This window comes from Chelmon rostratus, chromosome 16, assembly GCF_017976325.1.
Source record: "Chelmon rostratus isolate fCheRos1 chromosome 16, fCheRos1.pri, whole genome shotgun sequence".
Classification (NCBI taxonomy): domain Eukaryota; kingdom Metazoa; phylum Chordata; class Actinopteri; order Chaetodontiformes; family Chaetodontidae; genus Chelmon; species Chelmon rostratus.
In genome coordinates, this window is record NC_055673.1 from 6,925,371 (window position 1) to 6,950,472 (window position 25,102).

The following is a 25,102-nucleotide window of genomic DNA, read 5'->3' on the forward strand; positions in this document are numbered from 1 at the left end:
GATATATGAATAAAAAGACATGAATTTTTATGTTTGATTTTTATGGAATATATTGTTAAATAGGTGCACAATATGATCAAGAATGTGGTCTAAAAGAATTAAATAGATATTTTTCATTTCATCTCGACTTTAAGTCAGTGTTCAGATAGAAAACAAATGCCAGGTGCTGTGTTAGTGAGGTGTGTTGTTTCAGGTACTGGTGAGACAGTGAAACACGCTCCAGGAAACCCAGTTTGTGTAGATCTAGATGAGGTTGAATTGAATTGGGTTTATACTGAACTGGAAAGTTATCGCTGCTGCTGTTATTCTATCCTCTGCTGCAGGGATCTTGAGGCAGAAATACGGCGTTACATAGTAACCTACCAGGACTGTGCACTTGCAGGTTTTTGATTGGACAAAGCAGAACCTGCAGATGAAGCAAAAGTTTGGTCAGTTTTAGCAAGATGACTCCTGTGTGTTTTTGCTGGAGTCGTCTGCATTGTTCTGCCTTGTGCATCAATGCACTGGCCCCATTGAAATGAATGAGGAGGCTGAGTGTTGTCATGCAGTGGTGTGTTGTCTGTCTGGACTCGGTCTAAGCTGGGATGTAAACAGCAGTCTCTGGACATTTTGGACACCCTACCATCCACCACATCCTTGTTACTAGGAGATTTTGTAGAGCTTCCAACTCTGACAGACAGTCTCATGAAGGACAGTGGTCCTTATTCAGACAGTCAGATGAGTTACTTGTCAAAAAATGTAAACAGCCAATTCTTACTGCTGTTTTTCTGGTGGAGGCAGCTTGTTCCTTGTTCCTTGACCGCAACAGACTATGACACACACTGATAGTATATATGAAATATATATATATATTTTTATAAAATGTTCATTTAATCAAAAAAGCATAAAAAACAAAAACAATTGAGTATATGTGACTTGGAAGAAATTGAAAAAATGTGTACATGAAATGACTTCAAGTGGAATGAGGGTCAGAAATTCATGTCCATGGAACCAAGACCAAGCAGGGTCAAGTCGAAGGCTAGAAAACTGAACTCCTGGTGGATCAAAGCACACTACAGTACAATACAGTCCAAAACACTTAGCTCCCAGGTTGACACCTCTGCCCCCCATTATGTTCAATAAAGGGTCCCCAGGTGTGAAAAAACTTGGAGTGGGCATTAGTCAGAGTATACTGAATTTCTTCAAGGACAAGAAACCTTGTCAAATAGCCGGAGGGGAAACTTATTTCTATTTCTTAGCCCTTTTTGCACTGGCCATAGCAAACACGAAGGCTTTTTGTATTGCTGGGGAGGAATATTATCCATTTTAACATGCATACGTATGTTCTTACTTAAAACCATTAAATCATATCTGTCTGATTTTCATCTCCACAGACGCAAAAATACACAGCGCTGCACAGAGCTGTGCAGGACTCAGTGGACAGATCCCCGAAACAGGAATCATATGGTGCTTTATAGGAGATCTCAACAATACGGGTCTTTGAATAGCAACAGGCTGGAAAGAGTCTATAAGAGGCTGTCCTCAGGTCAGATGACTCTCCTGCTTGTGTGTGTGAAAGGTGGCAGTGGTTTCTTGGCAACATATTGGCAATCCTGTGGTGCTGAGAGGTGAGAAAGGAAGAAACTTTAATAATCCTCGGGGGTGGGGGGGGCTTGTAAGAATACTCCGATCAGAACTCAGTGCTGTGTTACTGACGATGGTACAGCAAACACTGAATCATCCCTGTCATGTGAAAACCTTCATGTCCACAGTGTCGACTTTAGGGTATGAAGACAAACTCCATTGGCGCTCATCATCATCATAAGCGGAATTTAATTGGTGTCCAACAAAGCTGATCATCCCGTGCAATGTAGGAATCTTGTTTAAAATGAGTAGTATCAAAACAATTACATGATGAAGAATAATTATTTCTATTTCTGTCCCTAACTGACTGTAACTGAATAATATTAATCAAATAGTATTCAGATATGTCAAATTCAAGATGAAATAAATGTGTGAAACTGTTGCAAAATGACAGATGGATAAGAGGAAATGCTGTTGTGATATTGAGGCACTTAGATAAATTATGAGCTGGTAATTAAATACGTTAAATGTTGTTGTTTTCTTGACAGCTCACAGTCTCGACAGCTCATAGTTGTGAATATTAACTGTAATTTGTTTATGCTGATAATTTGTGCTGATATTAAGTCTTTTTTCTTAATTTTAAACTTCATAATTTGGTTTGGTTAATTGCCCCGCAGCTGAACATCTTGCACAAAAAACACACACACACAGACACACACAGACACACACAGACACACACACACACACACACAGACACACACACACACACCAAAACCTCATCCTTCTTTCTTTCAGTTCTGTGTTCACCCATGTTGAAAGGCTGACTGAGGCCAGCTTATTTTCTAGACCAGTGGCATTTGTTTTCATTCAGTACTCTAGCATGTGATGGACTGTTTTCTCTAGGGTGTGCCACTGTCTTCTGTGTGTGTGTGTGTGTGTGTGTGTGTGTGTGTGTGTGTGTGTGTGTGTGTGTGTGTGTGTGCGCGAGAGAGAGAGAGAGAGAGAGAGTGAGCTCTTATATGTATATGTGTTAGATGTGCACAGGTACATTTAAGTATTAAAGGTTTACAGTATATGTGCTGAGGTATGTGTGTGTTAGCATGTGCTAAAATGCGTGTGTGTTTAGGTCTATGCAGGTATGTTTCTACGTGTGTGTGTCATTGTGCAGCAGTCGGGTTCGGGGCTGACAGTTTCAATAAGCATCAGCATTAAGGCAGAACTGAGCAGGAGAGTGGAACACCTATCTTCCTCTCAGTGCCCCCCCCAACGTTTGTTTGTCTCCTCTCTCCTTCCTCCTCCTGTTTTTTCTCTCTTGCTTTCAGTCTTTTCTCTTTTTCGTCTCACTTTTCTTTCCCTCCCTCTCCCTCTCCCTCTTTCGCTCTTGTTCCAGAGATACAAAATGTCTTTAGCAGTATACACAGGGTAGTATGCTTGAGCGTGGCTGAGGAGGCCTTTATGTGTCAGGAGAGGTTACTGATAGAGTTACAGCCTGTTGTGGCTGACATGCCTACTAGCTTAGCTTTGCTCCCCTGGGTCTGCCTTAGCCCTCTGCATGCCGCTGCTGCCAAGTGAAAATGCTGTAAATCAGATTTTCATTGCCCTCAATATGACGTGTAAGTTTCCTGCCCTGAGTTACCCAAAGGGCTGGCAGAGACCTGAAACAAACATTTTTACATTTTCACAAAAAAAGACAAAACAAAACCAACCCTTCTTTATGCAATTAATTTGCCAGAAATCAGAATGAATGAACAGGGGCCAGAAAAACATTACGACATCGCAACATTAGATACATATACTGTGAAGAAACCATTGCATTTCCACAAACTCCAAGAAAAACGAAAAGAGACAACTATCAAACGAGCCGAGCAGAGTTTTCGTGCAGAGAAACTTTTTCTTTTTATTTAGTGTTACTTATAAAACCTCATTGTGTGTATGTATGAGGTCTAACAAATGTGATCAGTAGATTTCTTGAAATCTGCGTTATTCTTAGCTTTCTGTCCCATTCTTCCCTTCACAGTGCTGCCTTTCTGGATGTCTTACTGCTAACTGATTTGTGGAATAGTGTGAGACCACCAGCAAGAATGTGCATCGTATTACTGAGTGCGCCTGCATCCTCATGGGTGTGCACACAAACAGACAAACAACAAACAATTCATTCTTAGTAATTTTATTAACTGTGCTCTAATCTGTTTTTTATTCAGTTTATTTTTTTAACTAGTTCAGTAGTTTCTGTGTGCATAGATATGTATATATGTATGTAATTTTAAAAAAGTGTTTGTCTTACCTACCTCAGGTCAGCTTTGTGTAAGTTATGTGTGTTTTGTGATATTTGAATTGCTGCAGAAGAAAAGTGGTGTTTGTATGAGATTTTCATGGTATAATAACTGAAACAGAAAATATTCAGTAACACTAATATGGTGGAATGTACATAGTATGACAACTGTCAAGTACACCACTGCAACCCTGACTGATCGCCGAATATCCTTATATATGTGACAACTTTTCAAATGATTCTAAGTTGCTTTTTGGCTTTTATAGTTTTTATTTTAAAGTTGATTGAATTGCAGCTTTATCAATACATACCACAGTTAACACAGCTAAGGATATAAACAATGGCATAAACAATGTTATTTTACTGCACATGCTTGGCTCCAACCTTATTAACATTTTTTTTTTGTAGTCTTCAACCTTACATTTGCATAATTCTGCTCTTCTACACTAGTATGCATGCTGTGCGTTTGGGGGTTTTAATGCCTTGCTAAATGGCACTGCAGTGGCAGCTGTAAAGTCAGTTTAGAGTAAGAGTCTTCAGTCAAACTACATGTTTGTAATGTCAGTGGTCCTGAATTTTAAACACTGGCTTGCCTACACTCCAGGCTATCGGTGCCTGCTTGTTTAACATGAACAAATGCTCTGCTGATGTTAGCTGTCCTACATGTCAGAGCTGGCGTGTAGCATAGCACCTCTGGCTCTGAGTCACAGCCATATGGTGAGGCAAGACCAAATGTCTGTTATTATGTTGTGGGATTGGTAATGGCAGCTGTGTGTCTGTTGTAATGCATACTTCTCAGCAGTAACATACTGTACACCATACCATGTATCCTAGAGGTGGAGAGGAATGACATGTAAGAGTTGGTGTGTTCTGTAGCTTGGCTGTCATATGGTGAGACAATACACTGCTAAGCACAGTGTGCAGTGACTTACCAAACTGATTCAAGTGCTGGTGGGTGCTGTGAATGTTTCTTACCGTTGTTTATACAGTAATGTTTTGTCATGTTCATGTTGTTACTGTAAAGTGGCCTGAGCGCCTAGTCGATAACCATAAGACAGGACAAGGCAAGCTTATTTATGAAGGACATTTCATGCAGAAGAATATTAAAATCACACAGCTAATAATAATAATTTAATACAAAGTATTATTATAGAGATTTTTCATGGAGGTAAATTTTCCACAACAGCGTTATAATGGTGCTCTTAGGCCTTCTGCGTGTTATTAGTAGTTATATTTAAAAGCTCCTGGCTAATTTACGTTACTACTTACGTTGAGTAACCTGTCACTATATAGTATTATTTTATATTAAAAGCTCTGCTCATTATTACACTGCTTATGTTATTACCTATTTGAAAAACATGCTGTAGCAGTACAGTTATTCCTGCCAAGTGGTATCGATCAGTGCGTTTAAATGTCTTCTGAGATTAAGCTCTCTTTCAGAATGGTCGGCAAATCTCATTCATGTATATCAAGCAAGCTACTGTTGCATTCAGTTTACAGCATGCTGTCTGCAAAAGTTTGATGAGCTCTTTCACCCATTTTGAGGTAAATAATAACTTAAAATGCACTCTAAAGTGTTGCATGTTGCTGCAGGGATGATGAGCAGTACTGACTGACAGAATCACTTGTTTTTGTTGACAAAACACTGTTGCTTTGTCTGCATCTGTTGTTGTTTTCCACCATCCCCTCCATGTCCCCCTGCTTCTCTTCTCTCCCCTCCCTCTTCCCTCGCACAGATAGCTGATGTTGGCGTGTCAGCAGTATAGTTATTTTTCAGGTGCACGCTGCAGCTCCTATAGGAGTTAGTATGTGTGTGTGAGATAGATTTTGTGTGTGTGTGTGTGTGTGTGTGTGTGTGTGTGTGTGTGTGTGTGTGTGTGTGTGTGTGTGTGTGTCTCAGGGTGCATATACCTGCTGTCTGTATGTGTCGGCTGTGTGTGTGTGTCTGTATGTGAGAGTGACATAGGCAGTAACAGAAAAGTGTTTGGGTGCATATAGATTACTTTCAGTGTGTGTGCATGTGTGTGTCCCTACGTATTGCTTGCTGCTGCATTAAGCAGCTGGATTGCTCTCCGTCTGCATTTGTTGTATAAGGTATCTTGGTGGTATAACTGTATGTGACGCATTGGATAGTTCTATTGTTTTGCTGCATTGAGTATTTACACAGCCCTATCTCCATCTCTGCACCGGGGCTACCTTCTGCTTCAGTGTATCTGCATTATAGCCGAATGCTCCAGGGTGTTCATGCTGCAAGTAGCATCTGGGACTTTCTGCATCTCGCTCTTTCTTCATCCTCTCTACCATTTCTACTTGACTGAATGATCAGCAGGATAAGATTTAATTGTCCATGTGAAAGCAGGAGTAAAGGTAGTGTAGGGGCTTGCTGCTACAGATTCACCAAGCAGATTTAGTATCTCCATGTCATGGTCGAACTACATTGAATGCATGTCGTTATAAAAATGTAATGTTTCCACCACCAGTTACATTCATTTAGTCACAGTGGGCTGCCAACTCAGTTTTTAGTACTAGAGCATTGCCTGGCCTCATGTTACCTTGCATAAAAGCAATTCCTATGAGTTCTACACAGTGAGGCCCACTGGCTTAAAATTAAAGGAGAGCACTGATATTTGAACATTACTTTGCATTAGCACAGACCTTGAGTTGAGGTATTGCAATCTGTATCAAGGCAGAATTTTTTTTTTTTTGGTGCATCCGTATTTGATGCAGTCATCGAAATCCTTCAAATCATTGAGGTTCGCAAGACGTCTAGATGACTTCAAACTGAAGAAATGCAGAGTAGACCTATTTTTGTAAAATAGTAATCTCTCTTTCTTTTCAGATCTGATTTTTTATTGATTCCGATTATTAAAACCTCATCAAAGTCTTCATCTCAAAAATTACTCCTGAGTTATGAGCCACTTTTGCCAGAAGGGGTAATAATTATTTCTAATTAGGAATCATTGAACTGCAGGGAATATTTTGGACATCTAAAATGATTAATTTCAGCGAGGCAGGACATAATATGCCATTCATTGGTTTTACCAGGCTTTATTGGGACATACAATTACATCTTGTCTACGTAGCAATATGCATGATTTGCCCCAGGGTTTTGCAGGTAGATGTGTAGTAAGTATAAGGGGACCCAGAATAGACCCCTGCAGGACCTCACAGAAGGGAGGAGCACAAGAGGAGGAGGCATCAGGAGGCAAGACATGGTGGTCCACTGTGTCAAAGGCTGAGCTGAGAATTACTAGTAAACATTTTAAGGTCAAAAAGCATATATCATAACCTCAAACCACAGACAAACACTGAAAACCAATGGACTGAATTAAGAAGGCCAAACTGAAAGCGTAAAACATTTGTAGTTCACCATACCTGTTATCGACAAGCACACTGATTTATGAAATCAGTTGAAAACAGTTTACCCAGCTGTCAATGTGACTTCATTTTTCTATCTGTGCTAGTGTACTGTAGTATTTATGCTTTCTGGGTAGTGTTTTGCAGCACTAGTTATTTGCTCTGTTTCCATACAACAAGAGATTTGTGGTGCCAAAGGAGGCATCTAGCATTTGTAAGAGGAAAGACAATGTAGAGAAACAACCCAGCCATTCCCTCTTGTAACATTTGAACACTGGCCTGCTGTTCACAATGCATGACCTGTGTATCCCAGAGACTCTCTTCCATGCAGATGATCGCATTATTTCCAGCATCTCTCTAAACCAGGGGGATATGAGCATCAGAAAACAAACTCACCGCAGACATCCAGTTTTCCTCCTCATGTTATCCTCACTCTGTCATTCTCCCTCTGTCATTCAGTCGCTTTCATTACGTTTCTCATTCTGTCTCTCAGTCCCCTTTTCTCTGTCACCCACCCTCATCTCTCCCCCCTCCCTCTGTCTTTCAGAGTAGTGTAGAAGTGACGGATTGACTGAATGTCTGTCTCTCTGTGGGAAATGAGCCTGCTAATGTGGCGAACTGGGCTTGTTCCATATTCATCTGCAAGCCTGTGAATCACTGTGTGACTATAGAGGCTGCCGTGTGCACGGAGGCACATCTGCTTCCCTTCCAAAAGTCAAACGGAGCGCAAAATGAGTGGTGAATATAAATCCATTTCCTGTCTCTTTCAGGTCTTCATCAGTCCATCTCTCTGCCTTTCTCTCTCTCTCTCTCTCTCTCTCATGATCTTCCTCCTCTATGGCACCGCTCCATCTCGCCTTTCACCTGCTGTCACACACATACTACCATTATTTTCTACAACTATTGTTCGTCCCTTTCTCTTTTTCCTTTTCTCTTTTAATCAGCCTATCAGTCATTTTCCTTATCGTCTTTTTAACTGTCTGCACCCTCATCCTCAGCTTTACAGAGAGAGGAGGCTGTTATGAAAAGGTATCAGATTCAGACCGACTGACAGACGCCTCGCCAGCTGGCAAGGAGAGAGGAGGGCAGGAGAGAAGAGGCTGAGAGTCATTAGGGATGGCTGCAGGGATTAAGGTATAAATAATCCTCATGTCAATCAGTCACAATATTGTGGTCCAGTGCAACAACCTCAGCAGACCTGGCTGGATAGCTGGGCAGCAGGCCAGTATTAAACAGTGGCTTACCAGTGAATTACAATAGATAGTCAACAAAAGGCACCGGGCTAGCAGGTCTGCTACATGAGGACTGCTATCAGTGAGTGTTAAGTAGCTGCACAGTAGAGTCAGAGTATCTGGAGCAGGCATGTCAAAATGATTCCATAAAGGGCCGTGTGGCTGCAGGTTTTCATTCCAACCAAGGAGGAGCAAACCAGGCTGGAATCAATTAATCAGCTGATCTCAGTCTTCAGCTGATAACTAAGTGATCCCTTGATGTTGATTGGTTGGCCTGGTGTGCTCCTCCTTGGTTGGAACTAAAACCTGCAGCCACACGGCCCTTTATGGAATCAGTTTGACATATGTGATCTGGAGTCTCCTCTCCCTTTCCCTTTTGTGTTCCTGTGGTTTTCCCTCCTCTTGTCTCTGTCTCTCCCCTGTCTGTCAAGTTGAGTGGCATCACTGCAGGGCGTGGCTGACAGGTTTGGCCAACCTCCTCTCTCAGCACAGGTGTGCTCAGTGCAACAATTAACTCACCTGACTGCACAGTATATAAGCCCTGGAAATAATCTAGTATTGGTCGAATCATCTGCCTACCAGTGTGGTAACGAAATAGACCATGTGGAAACCCTGTGTGGATATCAACCTCATGCCTGCACCCTGTCCGTCTGCTCTCCCTGTGGAACCTTGGATCTTCTACCCTCGTCAGACCTCGTCTGTTTGCCCTTCCTGGAGACCTGGACCAGTCGCTCCCTGGACTCAGTCTTAGTGAAATCAGCATTCGCAGCGCTTCACTTTTTCCACATTTGGTTATGTTAAAGCCCTATTTCAAAATAGATTAAATTCATTTTTTTCCCAAATATCTAAATCAATAATCAAAATTCTACATAAAATACCTCACAATGACAATGTCAAAGTTTTGAGAACTAAAACTAAGAATTCACGTGCTCATACGTATTCACAGCCTTTGCCATGAAGCTCAAAATTTAGCTCAGGTGCATCCTGTTTCCACTGATCATCTTGAGATGTTCGTACAGTTTAATTGGAGTACACCTGTGGTAAATTCAGTTGATTGGACATGATTTGGACAGCTACACACCTGTCTATATAAGGTCCCACACTTGTCAGCGCATGTCAGAGCACAAACCAAACATGAAGTCAAAGGAATTGTCTGTAGACCTCCGAGACAGGATTGTCTTGAGGCACAAATCTGGGGAAGGGTACAGAAAAACTTGGCTGCTTTGAAATTCCCAGTGAGCACAGTGGCCTCCATCATCCGTAAATGGAAGAACCACCAGGATCTCTCCTTGAGCTGGCCAGCCGTCTAAACTGAGTGACCGGGGGAGAAGGGCCCTAATCAGGGAGGTGACCAAGAACCCGATGGTCACTCTGTCAGAGCTACAGCGTTCCTCTGTGGAGAGAGGAGAACCTTCCAGAAGGACAACCATCTCTGCAGCAATCCACCAATCAGGCCTGTATGGTAGAGTAGCCAGATGGAAGCCAGTCCTTAGCAAAAAGCACATGGCCAAAATGCATCTGAACGACTCTCAGACCATGAGAAACAAAATTCTCTGGTCTGATGAGACAAAGATTGATCCCTTTGGCTTGAATGCCAGGCGTCATGTTTGGAGGAAACTGGGCACCACTCATCACCAGGCCAATACATCCCTACAGTGAAGCATAGTGGTGGCAGCATCTTGCAGTGGGGATGTTTTTCAGCGGCAGGAACTGGGAGACTAGTCAGGATAGAGGGAAAGATGAATGCAGCAATGTACAGAGACATCCTGGATGAAAACCTGGGCTTATCAGTCTATCGTGGTCTTCATGGGTCTGTTCAATAATGCTTTTGTAGTCAAATAAAGAATTGTGTGTATATACAACTATTTTTATTAGCAAATATGTTTCGAAGGATATGAAAAATAGGCCAGTTGCTTCTATTATCCAACATGAGGTAAACTATTCAGTGCCTCAAAGGTAACTTAAAGCACTTTGTTAGACAAACAAGCCTTAAACACAACATTGACATACTACCTCAAAAAAGTTTTAATGGCAATGTGCTAGCAAAGAGTTGCCAACACATCCAGCAGATATGGATTAGCATTTATTTAAAATCTTGTTTCAGGCCACTCTTAGCTCTCTGATGGTCACCAACTCCTGAGGGAAATATCTGTCTTTCTAGCCTCTGAATACTCCACTGTGTACACCAGCTATAAGCTAACTTTGTGAGCAAGTATTGAGCGTGAATCAAAAGCATGTGGGATGCAGATCGTGTTGCTCGTGTCAAGCACCTGTGCTTTTTTGTGCCAGCCTGACATAACAAAAACATCAGCAGTGAGTAATGTAATCCAGCCAGCAATTACCACAATAACCACAACAGCCAGAATCAAGCGTTTTATAGCAGATGTTGCTCAGATCATCAATATTGACAGTATGCAGCGCACTGGATCAGTTTTTGAGGAGTTTCTAAGTGCGTAAAATTTTAATATAGTATTGTTTACTGAAACCCACCAACTGGTTACTATGGAAACCGTGTACCTGAGGAGCAGGACTAAACGCATTATAAATGTCAGAAAAGAATTGCTGAAAACATGTGAAAAAACTGTTCACTACTGTATGTAGTACTGAGTTGCGGAGTTAAGCCCTGTTCGCACATGACTAGTATTGCCAGTATTAATATTAATATTACTAGTGTTAGCCTCCAGGCACATGGAGCAGAACAGAGGAAAGAAGTGAAGTGAAGGTAGTGTTGTCAGTACTGGTTACAAACAGGCTCGGTAGTGAACGATATGTAACCTGCTGACGGATTCTGACGGCTTTTTGTATTTTTTGTGCGTAGTGTAATGTAGTGGTGTGCGGTGGACTTTGTTTAAAATGTGTTCAATCCTATTCTTTAACCTGTTAAAGTATGTGTTATAAGGTGTTTTAGTGCAAGAGACCGAGTATTCTACTGGTTGTGTATTCATACGTCTATTGATCATTGCAGAAGATACATTACTTTAATTTCACATACAATGTTTAGCTCTCTGCTGCAGACCTTCTCACCCACTGTGGGCAGCGTCCTGCACTCTCCACAGGTGCACCTGAACAAGTGCAGTTTATTTCTCAGTGTGACTAAAGACGTCGTCAACCTTTTGAGATGTCAATTCTATATTATGAACAATCGTACAGTAAAGTTATATGAACAGTTTAGAGCATGTTCTGTTGCTCAGCTTGTGTATTGCAATGACATTCAGCAATCCACTCATAAAGCAGTCAGAATTTTACCTTGGTGTAGTCTAAATAATACTGATTATGGCGAGGGCTACAGTTTGTAATGCAGTTATCGTAACACTTTTTTTTTTTGTTAAAATAGAAAGTGGTGCTATTGTGGTATAACTGCATGTACTCATTCCGAGGTCCTGTCACTAATATTCCAGGAAGTGGCCGTGTAATGGTGTTACTTAAGAGCTCTGAGTCAGAGTTTGGACAGTGCAGCTCTGTGATTTATGATGTCTCTGTCATGTTATTTGGGGGCACAGCGGTAAGGCCTTTATGTCTGCCATGTTGGTTTTATTACATTTTAATTTCAGTGACTCATCTCCTGCCAGCTGGGATGGCAGACAGGCAGACAATGCAGGCCACAAGAGAATTCACTTTCTAAACTTTGATTTCTTTTGGGTAAAGTTCTGCAAGTTTACAGGTCACAGTTCTGCCGAGGGCAAGTCCTCATAACACACACTTAATATTACTTCCTTTCTCTTTCCGTCCTTCTTTTTTTGTCTATATTTTCCATTTTCAAACTGCTTTCCATTATGTGTTTTCCAAACCTAGGTCGGTCATGTTTGTTTGGACCTAAACCAAACTCCATATATGAGGGATTTACAATATAATGGTAGCAGGCCAAAACTGACGTCAACATTGAAGACAATGGTGCTGTACCTGAGAAAAGCAGGTTAAAAGCAAACCAAACAAGCCAAAAATAAAAATGATGCATACGATTTGGCCGCAGATGTGGTGAAGTCATGCAATCTCAAACTGACTGCACTGGGCATCACAGTTGATGTTTTATCATGGCCTAAATCCATGTTGCAGCTCATCTGTCATGTTAATCTTTGGATCTAATCTGGTTTTAGTTGCATTTAAAAGGGACAGGAGGGAGAGATAGGATAGACCCTCTCATGTACACAGACTTTAACTTACTGCTTCGTTTATGCAAAGAGAGAGAAGGATTTATTGAAATGAAAACCACAAATATCCTGAGCAAAAGACATGTCACAGAAAGTGTTCTCAAGCTCTAAAGGTGCAGTTCCTAAACATCATACTCCTAAAGTGCATTGCGCTGAAATAATTTGCAGCCTCTCCTACAGTGTTCCTGTTGTGTGCTGTCATTAAAATGATCTCTCTCCAGGAATTTACCGCAAATGGCGCTTTTTTTTTTTCTACACAAAAGTAGCAGACCGTGCAATGATGGATTATCAGGCCAAGAGTATTATGTCCATACTATTATGCAAAGCTATTCGTGACTGACAGTGTAATGGGAATGGCAAATTAGTTACAGATTGGCTGTCTGGCTGTCAAACTTACAGAAAGCAATATCAGTTTTTAGAAAATAGTGCTTGTGGTAGTTCATACAGGGCACGTGGTCATTCAGTTTCATCAAGCACTTATTCCTAATCAGAAGGCCTGAAGCCTTGACTTGAAAACTGTCATTTGCTACATTGCCATTATAAAAATATCAGCTATAGTGGCTTTAACTTTTGGAATGTATGGATGCATTCTTTGACATGCTATATGTTATAAATCTTAAAATGTTAAGTACGATTATTTATGTTAAGGGGTTTTGCAGGATAACCTTGTACAATATAAGTTATGTTAAGGTGAGCTGGGCTCCACACCCGGTGCTAATCAGCCAATGAATGATGGATGGATGATGTGGTGTTGTGTACTCCACTCAAGCTTTTAAAGCAGCATGTTGAAAAGTTTTAAGCTCTTTTTTATTAATTTATTTTATTTTATTTCATTTTTTTTGCGATTAATAGTGTTTTTACACAGACATTGTTGCAGCTTGTTGCTGATTTTCGTCCTTTTACGGGACTTTTTATTCATGTTTAAGAAGTGTGTATCAGCAAGTTTCCCCTGTTCATCTTTACAAAATTGCTCGAGCTCCTTTAAGTTGCATTGGGACTGTGGGTGAAGAGCAATATTGAAGTCCAAGGGGGGTGAAGACTTTTTATAGGCATTATGTGGCTCACTTTTCAAAAATCGTTTTTGCTTTCTCACTTGTGCTGCACCGAGTTTTACAGTCCCTTGCGCTCCCGTATTGTGGATTTGACACACAGTTTTCTTGTTAACTGCCTTTTCTGTAAGTGCCAATCATCTCAGGATAAAAGCCATAATACCTCAGTTTCTGTCTGTCTGTTCTTTTTTCCTCCATCACTGCCGTACTTTCCATCTTGGTCAGTCTGTGTGTTTTCTTGCACATGTGACATCTTAGGAATGAAGCAGCAGTCGTGTCAACGTGATCAATTTTTTTAAAGCATCACCGCTAACATCCAAATGCCCTTCATCAGCAAGCTCTTAAACAAATCAATTAATTTGTTAATTAATCAAACAAGTGCATTGTGCTGTTTGTGGACATTGATCCACACACGCTCCTTGCTACCCCACCCCCCTGTCCCAGCACACACACGCCTTTTCACCCCTCCCATTCTCCTCTGTGGATCTCAGTATGAAAGGGTCCTTCGCTCAATTCTAATTTAATCTCCGATCTCTTTTTCAGCATCGATCTTCATACACCCTGTGCAGCACAAAGTGATATTGAGAGGGGGACTGATATGGAGATGGGCATTGATTTGGAATAAAAAAAAGAATGAAGAGAGTAGTTGTGTCCCAGTGCTTGAAGAAAGTGTTGAGAGAGGAGTAGAAAACAGAGACAGAGGGGGGGGGGGGGTGAAGGCTACAGCGTTGATTAGATCAACTTCTGCTGGTGTTATGACACCACCTGTTCTTTCCTATTTCCTCTTCAACTCAGAGAACTTCATCAGGAGAAAGTTAAAGTGAATTATGCAGTGGCCTTGCTGGGATGGCTGACAGGTTGTTCTGCCTGCTGGTTAGGCTTTCTGCACAGGAGCCTCCAAATACTAGCCTGAGGTACAGCGTTTGTACAGCAGGGCGTCTTGCTCGGAATTTGGACTTGCTTTGTGCCTGTGTGCAGGGTTAAGATGTAAAAGCCTGCGAACAGGGTTGGCTCTTGCTTTTCTGGAAGCGATGTTGTGTGGAAGGTAGAAGCCTCGTAGCACTTTCAGTTTGAAAACACCTTTCTTCCTGAACTGTCAAACCCTCACAGGCTTCCATACAAAAGATGCGACAGTGGAATCAACAGACGTAGGTATGAACGGTGCCTCAGCCCACAGTCCTGACACTGGCATTGTTTAAACTCTGAGCTTAGATGTACCCACACATTATCCGGAGAAAATAACTGTCAGTGATAAGTAAATAGAAGTGGTCATTTCAAGATTAGCTGACTACTTTTCTTACAGTTTCAACATTGAAATAACTAGCAACGACTGGTAAAGACAGCAGAGACAGAAATGTTCACATAAAAACACCAATTCCACTGCAATTATTCTGACTTGGTGGAGTTCAGTAAATCCAAATAGCAGCAGCTGCCTCACATTTAGTGCTGTAGGGTGATTACACTGCTGCTCAGCCTGGCCTCAATCAGGAAGTGGACTTCAAATGAACGACCCGGGTTAAAGGAGGCAAAAATATGCACACAAACAATCAAAGTACAATAAATATGAAAAAGAAAAGAAACCACTGTAAGCTGCTCAAATGATTGGTCCTTTTCAGGATTTCATCTTTAAGCGCAGACAGTCTATATATACTGTTGGAATTAAGATATGGAGACAAAATGTTGTTCATCTGCCAGCCGAGGGTTTGAATTTGCCCACACACTGTTTATTGTTCAAGGTCAAGGTCAGTAAAGGATCCTGATCATTGGTGCCGTGCAAGAACCTCAGCATGCAGAGGCATGCACGCCACTGTGTACTGTTACTTGTTGACCATGTGCTTGTTGGTCTGTGCTACCCCTGACCCATCATGCTCTCCTCAGCTTCCTGCAAGAAGACACTGGTAATAAGATGGCCAACATATTTGTAAGAACGAGCAAGGAAGTTGCAAAACAACACAAGTGCAGCACAATGGTGGCATGTGAATGAGGCAAAGAAACGTGATGTGCGGCCCTCCGTCTTTCTATAGCGGCGATCCGGTGTGAATGCTGCAGATTTGTCCACAGCGCCCACTAGTGAGGCAGCCACTCTTGCTAGAATGAGAGTGTGAGTACTCACTCAATAATTGAGACATTGCGTACACAGCGGCGGAGGAGGTGGCATGTGGGGACCCTGCTGAGGCTCAAGTGTTGCTGTCAGAATAGAGCCCAGAGTGCAGATCTACAGACTGAGTGGACAGTCCCTGGCTTATTTTTCATGTTTTTAGATTCCCTTCAAAACAGTTGGGTAGACTTGAACCAAATTCGCGAAAATCACCCTATGCCGTAACAGAGCTGCCAGATTCCTGCTTTCTAGTTTTTACTTTGTAGCCCTCATTTGCATTTCCTTGATTTTGGCAGTCACCTGTAACAACACTATGATCTCCTCTGGCAGGGCGCACTGTTGTAGTGTTTTTAAATGAAGGGCAAAAAGTAAAGCCAGAACAAAAAAGATGCCACAACATAATGATTAAATTAAGAAAAATCACATTCAGAGTAATGAGTTGCGTCAGCATTTTGACTTTTTGTATTTAGGTTTTCTTCATAAAGCTATTTTTAGAATTCAGAAGAAGACGGTTTCCTGCAGTTTTCAACCTTTCAGGTACTCCATTGTTGTTAGAGGTGACCAGCGTGGTACAAGGGCATTACTGAAACTTTTCAAGAGGTTGTCATTTTGATGATTATCTTACTTTAAATTTAAACTCCTACTTGATGGAATGAAATTACTGACATAACATGGAGGGACAAAAAAGGGACAAAAATGTCAAGGTATACCTTTACTTGTGATGCGGGTCCTACAGCAGAGGCGACCTTGCGCTCAGCGGTGGCCTTGGCCTGACTGTGTTAAAGCCAGAAACCTGCTGGGCTCGCTTCACCTCCTCTGCTTTTCCCTGACACATCTGAGCAGAGGAGACTGGGAGATAGACAGAGAGGGAGAAGGAGAAAAGACTCTCGTCTCCCCTCCGCCTGACTCCTGTGGATCTGTCCCCCCCCTGCCCTTCACATCTTCCCGTCCCACCCTCATTTCTCACCGTAGCCTGTTTATTTACAGAGATTCCTGCCTTGCGTCTGTGTTTTTTATCTCCCTCTCTCCCTCCTTCTCATTTTCTCCTACCCTGCGAGGAGGTCAAGAGGTAGAGGAGAGGAGGGATGGAGAGAAGGTCACGTGGTTAGGATGAGAGAGCGAGGAAAAAGAACAACAGGATAGAGAACTAAAAGAGATAGATGGTCTTTTCTTCTGCTGTGGGTGTCCTTAACCTCGCTGTAGCCCTCTGTGGGCTGTGCAAGCCCACTTCCTTGACCTCGAGGTTGTTCAGCCGAGCTGCATGTGTGTGAAATACATTTCTCGAGGCTTTGCTCGTCTTGAAACTGCTCTCACTCAGTAATTACAACCTCTCATCCCAGTCTTCCTTGTATTTATGTGAACACATGAATGTGGGGTGTAGCCAGTAAATATTTTCACTGACTTCTAGAATTCAAAAGGCAAAAACAATGAACAGGGTCACTTGCTCAGGTGTTAACTAATCCTGAAATCTCTTTAGGGAAACAGTTTTATAGCTAAGATTAGAATTTGAGATGCTGTATTGTATGTAGGACTTATTTTTCATACGCAGTTGTAACACGTGACAGTTGTACAAAAACATTATAAACATAGAACAAATGGTTGTCACAGGGTTGGTCAGACATGTTTATATTCTACATTCCGATTTGCAGTTATTACATTTGAAACAAATGCTTTACTTATTCGGCATCCATTTTTACTTTTACTTACTTAACAGTAACATAGCCATATTTTCATCAGATATCTGTCTCTTTCTTATATAATCTCTTCAATTTGCTCCATATACATGACGCAGCCATTGTCGGGAGAAGCATATTCCAGCATAAAGAGTTTTGGTGATAATTATCCACTAATAGAAAAGAAGAATAATCTCAACTCATTTCCTGCCTTTCTTTGTCTCTAGTGGCATCACACATTTAAACCTCATAGAAAGCTGAAAAATAAAAGACAACCTAAAGCATAGCTGTTGTACGTCTGTGACCTTGAAAAGGTAAATTGGATTTTTTTAAACATGACCGTCCATTGATTCTTTAGGAAATGTGACAACGCCACTGCTCCTAATCAATTATCACACAACATGATGGATTCACTTGTCAAAAAAACTATTAGGTATCCAACAGCAAACACTATCAGAATTCAGTCCAAATCTACAATATGAGATGATGAATCTTCTTGAATTAGTCATGTGATAGGCCAGTTCTGCAGTGTTATATTAGAGAGATTTAAAGAGTATTTTAGCTCTCATATATCTTTAGATCTTTTAGGAGTGTTTGACATGAAGCGTGGTTATTTTTATTGTTGTGTCATAATGATTAGCTATATCTTCACTGGAGCGTATGCGAGATTTATCATGATCTGCGGTCATACGTTATAATCTTAGTCAATACCCATAAACACGAGCTTGTATTAGTCCATTATTATGTCCCACAGCCAGCGAGGTTCTGGGAACTCTTCACAATGGGAGTTATTAGAGAAGAAATCCAGACGTTCTGTCTACCAGACAGCCAAACAGCCTTGTCCTCTGAAAGCCATTAAGACTTTAAGATGAGGCCATAAAACCAACTGCAGCCAGCTGTATTACTGGATGCCCCATCTCTGTCTGTCAGTCAGTCAGTCCATCTGTTGGTCTGTCTCCCTGGCCCTCTACGTTCAGCATTAGTATCACCGGAGGGCTAGATAATTAGTGAGTTATTATCTCAGTAAGTCCAGAATGAATTTCATCCCAGTGGAAATGGCCATGTAAGTGATTTTCCACAGCTTCTGTGATGCTGGGGGGTGGTAGGGGGAAATCCAGACCTCGAGGGTGCTCTGCTAATTATTTTTCAATCTGTAAAATCCATCACAGAAGTCTGACTCACGCTGCAGCGGTTACTTGACGTTTGGAATTAAAGAAATTAATATTTTTGCCTCTTGCTCGCTTCAGTCACTTTTAAGAATGCGCACCACTGGGGAGGATGCTTCAAGATGATGTGATTCATTTTAAGCCATGTTCATTTGATGTAAGCTTCTATAACAAGTAGTGCGAATGCCGTGAAGCGTAGATGCCAACAGCAAACTCCAACTCCACTGACTCTAAAAGAAAGATTTCTTTATTCCAGCTGGCATAAGGATCACTTTTTTGATCACCTCGGGGGAAATTAGTACTTTTGCAGGATGCTCTAAGTCCACTGTTGCTACTGGATCACACAATCGCAATGTCCCTCTCCTTGAGTGATGCAGGCTTCCTAATTATTCCTCAGTATTCACTTTGAAAAGTCTCATTAAATATGAATGAGTTTTCCCCTCCTTTTCTGTTTGGACTTGACTCAGCTGAGCACCCGCCTCCCCAATCATCAGCTTTTATGATGTTAAGCTGCCATCAATTAGATCTCATTTGATCTGCTCCCTCACCGGCCACCCGGTCTGACGGTGCCGTGTGCCGGCGGTGGCGGGGTGGGATGCCGCCCTCAGCAACTTGCTAATTAAAGCAGTAATTAGGCCTAATCCTTCGCTTCGAAATGAGCTCCTTAGCGTGCCAGGTGTGCCAGACACCAGGGGTGGACGGAATTTCCTTATTCATCCACTGGCTCTTTCTCGTTTGACTTGTACTTATGTGCTATTGTCTGCTCCATGACATATTTGATGTAATGTCTAATGGCTGAAGTGTGATTTTCATCCTTAGTGCCAGTGACCAAAGATGCATGGCAATTAAAATAACTAAGCCCCAAGATTTGCTGTGGAAATCATGCGTCACCCAAACAGCAGAATAGTTTGTAGTACAACAGCTGAAACTGTTGCAAGAATAAACAGCTGTGTTTCTTAACCGACCGTGCAATGTCACACACATTTCAAACTATGATGATAATTGTCTTGTCCTTGCCTTCAAGAGGCACTTACTCTCTGCAAGAGAACTCAGAACTCTCCACAAGGACACAGATATCAACCAGGTGTTTGTCCCTCTTAGAATAGATAAATAAATAAATACAATAAAGTATCTGAATGCTGTTTCCTGCAGTTATAGGCATCATCCTAGCTCATAATACATTGGTACAAAATTATCACACTTTAATACTTTACGATTGATAAATATTATACTTGCATGTTTAATTAAAGGAGTAGTTAGACATATTGGAAAACCTTTTGGCAATTAGGCATATTTCAAGCACTCTCATATCTGCCATATCTAAATATAAGTCAGTGAAGTTGTCATAAATTTGACAGACTGTTTATTGGCTCTGAGCAGTTGCCAGGCTACCAGCCGAGAAATAATCCAATACATAACCCCTTGTAAAACTGGAATTTGTCACTTTTTTTTGTATAGATTTTGAGATTTTGTACAGATTAAATAAAGAAAATTCAACATGGTAATCAGTTAACTTTGTGTAACTGCTTTATCTTTGATGGTTTGAGTCTGTAATTTTTCACTAAAACTAAAATAAAGAGATAGATTTAAATATTTTAACCGCAAAAATGCACAAAAGAGCTCGCAGCACGTCAGCACTTCCAGTTTTCTGTAAAACCTATTTGCTGCCTGCTGTGTTTGCTCGGCGACCTCTACTGAATGTATCAACCTACTTGGATCAATTCTTCTCTCATCTGGATATCGGCAGCTGGACGCTAAGCGGACATTTGTTTGAGATTTTAGTGAGTGAAATATTAGTTGAAAACGTTGCCCTTTGTTCCCACGTGTGCTGTAACCACACACTGACATTTAATCAGTAAAATGCAGCTAAAACAATGGTTCTATGTAACAAAATGATGGCAAAAGGAAACCTAAAATCTTGAATTGAAACCAAAATTCTGTTGCTCAGTCCAAGCTCTCCCAACCAGCAAGCCTTTAAATGCCCCAGTAGCTTTTACCGAAATAGCTCCTTCTGTTTCTTTGAAATCTACATCACTAAATATTAGGAAGAATAAAGACACCTCTGACACGCAAGCATATTTTACTTCATGCGGATGTGTCCTGTATGGTAATAAATAAGCGCACTGTGAGCGAGCTGCCTGTGTACATAACTGCAGTTCCATCTGTTAGCTTTAAGTGGAAGAGGGAGCGAGGATAGTAGCTTGTGATACGGGCACAGATGGTCTGTTCTTTCTGATAATGTTTCGCAGTTGGATCCGTCAGTGGAGAGAATGTGTGAATTTAAAAATCCCAGTTGAATGATAATAAACTCACAGTACAACTCTGCAGGTTTCTCAGCTATGATCTGTAGAGTAGAACTGGCCAAGTGAGAGAGGGAATGAGATAAAGAGGAAGAAACAAAGAGAGACGGGGAATTGGAATAGCATGAAATGTGTGTAGGAGGCAATTTGTATTAATATCTTGTAGAGGAAGCGGAGGACAAAGTTGGCAAAGAAAATACAATGACAGCGCAAGAGAAGTGCTGCAGCCATTCAGTGGGGTAAACAAGAGGTAAACGAGGAAAGCAAGAGTGATAGTTTGAAAGGAAGACGGGGGAAAGTGTGGAGAACCACGTGATTTCTTGAAGGAGAGATGTTGTTAGAGAGGAGGCGAGGCAGACAGGAGGAGATAGGTTAGAGAGATTAGTAGTAAGAAGCGAGCAGGAGGTGAACAGATAGAGGAGGGATTACAGGAATCCCCTGACCTCGCCAGGCAGCCATTAGAGCAAAACTAATTACCAGCCAACGACCCTGGAGATGGAAGTCAGTGGCCCTGCCATACCACGGTCCACACCCACACTCGCACAAGTGCCCTTCTCTCCTCGCAAATGCGTGTGCATACTTAGTTTCCTGCTCCGTGCCTGTCCCACAGACCCAATCCATATGATGTATGGATGTATGGGAGCAAAGGGAAATGGCTAATCACCTCCAAGAATCAGAGCGAGAGCGAGAGAACACCTTCAAGGGACCTTTACCGGATCTCCCTCCCTCTCTTCGTTGTATAACACCAGCACTATTCCTTTTTTCTGTTTTTGATATGAAATGAGAAGCCAATGCTTTTTAACCACACTTGTGCTGTGGCTGTTGGACTAACATTGTTGGTTGATCTGTTGGTCGATTGGCTAAGCTGCTTCTTCAAAGATACACATAGATGTGTTTGCAAACCTGTGCAGAGAGTGGTGTTATGGGCAACTGTAGCTCAGAGACCTGATGCACACCCCTCCCACATCTCAAAAGCTCTTGTGCCGACTCGTGTTTCATTAAGTTTTTTCATTGATTCAGTTCTCATTGGGAGGCTTAAACTTCATGCGTGTGCATAAAAGTAAAGAAGCAGCCATGCAAACACATTTGAACATCAGCCGTGCACCATCGCCGACTTCCCGCCCTGGAGAGCTTCAGTCTGTCAGTTGTTTGGTCTTCCTCTTTGGTCCAGAGTGACAAATATTGGATGGATCGTGATGAAATTTTGTACAAGCATCCGTTTTCCAAGAGGATGAATCCTAATGACTTTGGTGACACCCTGGCTTTCCTTGTAGCGTCACGTTGCGTTGAGTGAATAAAATTTGGTAGAAACGTTAGTGTTCCCCGGAACTTTTCCTCTAGTGCCATCATTGGGCCAAAGGTTTAATTTGTCCAGTACTTTAGTTTATGACCAGATACGTAAAAAACAGCAGTGAGAACATTCCCATCAGCTCAGCTGGACTTTATGTGTGAGCTAATTTGTGTGCTACCAAATGTTATCATGCTAACAAGTTTGAGCACGTTGGTCTGACAACCACAATCATACCAACCACTACTACTTTTACATTTACTTCAGACAAACTTAGGGCCTGTTATTGAACTTTGCATGTATGCCCAGCCTCACCGAGATGTGAGATCGCACATAGACTCTCAGTTCTGTTTCTTTTTTCTGACAAGTTAACTGCTTTGAGATGCAAGGTTTGATTTAATATCAGACATTCTTCAGCGTTCGTAGGGCTGTAACTGCATGGAAAACATGCAATATTTCATTATTCTTACAGTGTCAAGAAACCGGTGAGACACACACAGGAGCTGGTGTTGTAGGTCAAAATCCAATCTGCAAAGCTTATCTCATAAATTTCTATATATTGTGGAGCAGTTTTGGTTTATAATGGCTGGCAGGGGAATATCAGAGAGGGAAGTGTTTGTCGAGCAAGGCTTCCCTTGAAAGCAGACAGGAAGACTAACTCTTTGTTTGTGGACCCTTTGCTCTCAGCAGAGGCTTTCAATGCAATCAATATTTGATAGGGCCAGAGTGAGAGACATAAAAAGGTGTGGTGCACCTCCAGCCATTACTGTGTTAGATGTCAGAGTTGCTTTTTATCAAAAGACTCGCTTTACTGTGACTATGGTTTGCCTCGGAGCTTGGGGGAAAGTCACGTAGGTACTGCAGGTCAGAGAGATTATTAGAAAGACTTTCTCAGACACACGTTTAAATGTATTCGCAGATACACACAAGCACAGAGTCTGTTAAAGACACTTTTTGCTCCAACTCCAAAGCCTTTAATCAGACAGTTTGCTTTCATCAATTAGAACAGACTGTCCAGACTTTGTAAAGACAACAGCTGGGAGCTCCATCACCTGTGAGGCGACGCTGCCCTGCAGCTGACGTTGCCGAGCCCCTGAAGTGTGGCCATCATCATTACAACACCTCCTTCACAAATCCACCTGAAGCCCTAAACCTTGTTTCTCAGCCTGAATATAGCCACCAGCAGTGTTGAAACTTTTTTTTGTCTTGTGGTCTGCATTCTGGTAATTCATCTGGCACCTGAAATGATATTTTCCACGCCAGTTGGGTCTTTGGAAGAGAGTAATACAACGGCTGATGACTTGTCTTGTGGATAAATTCTTACAGTGAAGTTGTCTCTGGGAGGTATTGTTACTGTAAGAACTATCCTGGAAATAGATTCACTTTCAGCATTTGAAGTGGAGTGTGTTTTCAAGTTTTAGATAATATGATGTATATATATATGAAGATAAAAGATTTTTTTTTCAGTGTTGAGACTATTAAGCATTTTTATCATCAGCTACAGCTAATGGAAGGTATCATTTTTAAGATTTGTAACATAGTTACATAAATACCATGAACCTTACAAAACTCAGAAATATTTTCAATTGAACTTAGAGATGTTTGATGAGTATTTGAGGGTTTTTTTTGTATTGATGTCACCATTGCAATCTCACTTTTCACTCCACACTTGCAGAGCTACTGCCACACTTTGGCTCCATCACTCAGGAGGACAGCTTGGAAAGAAAACAAAAATCAATATGCTGTATGCTGTAGGCCGTTTGAGAGATATTATAATTTTCTTTTATAATCGTGTTTCCTCTGCATGTCAAAGTGTTAAGCAGCTCTGAAATGGGAGATAGATGGAATGACTATGTATAAGTGTTTTTAGTGGTCAAACTGGTGCCATTTTCTCATTTACTGTAATACCTTTACACATGATCCCTCTGCCACCACTTTATCAAATTGCAAGTGTGGGATTAAAATATATACATACAAATAAATAAATAAATAATGACCACTATGTCATAGATGGTGAGCTGATGATCAATACACACAATATGTGCTTGACCCACTGAGATCAAATTCCTATTAGGCATGATGGATTAAGGGAGTAGGGATGTATGGATTTTATATTCATTGCGTTATAAACCTGGGGTCACCATGAAAAGTGTTGACTGGCGGATTCCTGGTTTATCCCTTAGTATATTAACAGAGAGTAGAGTCTTAACATTGGTGGCACAATATATGAAGCCAAACCAAAAGACACACAGTAACTCGCATTAAAAAGTTTCGGGACTTTAAAGTTACCATTTTCTTGCCTGCTCTTGCAGTGGCTTTGACACGTCAGTGCTGATTAAAAATCTCTTTTGTGTCCAGAAGGCCAGAGCAGAAGTTATAATGAGCCATTATCTATTTATGGCACAATATTAAAGGTTTGTTTTTGTTATATTGTGCTCAAACACCAAACTGGTGTCTGGTGTAGAATTGCAGGGTAGACGCGGGACTCATGCATGAGGAGGGTTGTGATGATTACCGTGTTAGGGCTGTACTGCACATACTCCACTTAGCCTTGTTTTGTTTGAGTAAAAAGGACTGTAGTGCATTATCATGACTACTCCATTTACCGTGTTGCCTCAGCGAAATTAACGTGTATTTGTTGGAAAGACAGTGGGACATGTGCGATAATTGGGTCTATCAAGGCTTCTGTGGTGTATCACTCCCAGTTTTTATCTTTTTTTTGATTGCATGTCTCTCACTTCTATGAAAACAACAAACAAAACAACAATAACAAGCAAACAAGGAGGGTGAATTGGAATATGATGTTTCTAATTAAAAGTTAATTTATTCCCTGCTCACACGCTGTTTCATCTTATGTAACCACGACTATCAAGCAATTAAAAGATAACCTTGCATTGGGAGGTCAATATTTTCTCACTTATTCTCGGATAAAATGTACGCAAATAAACAAATCATA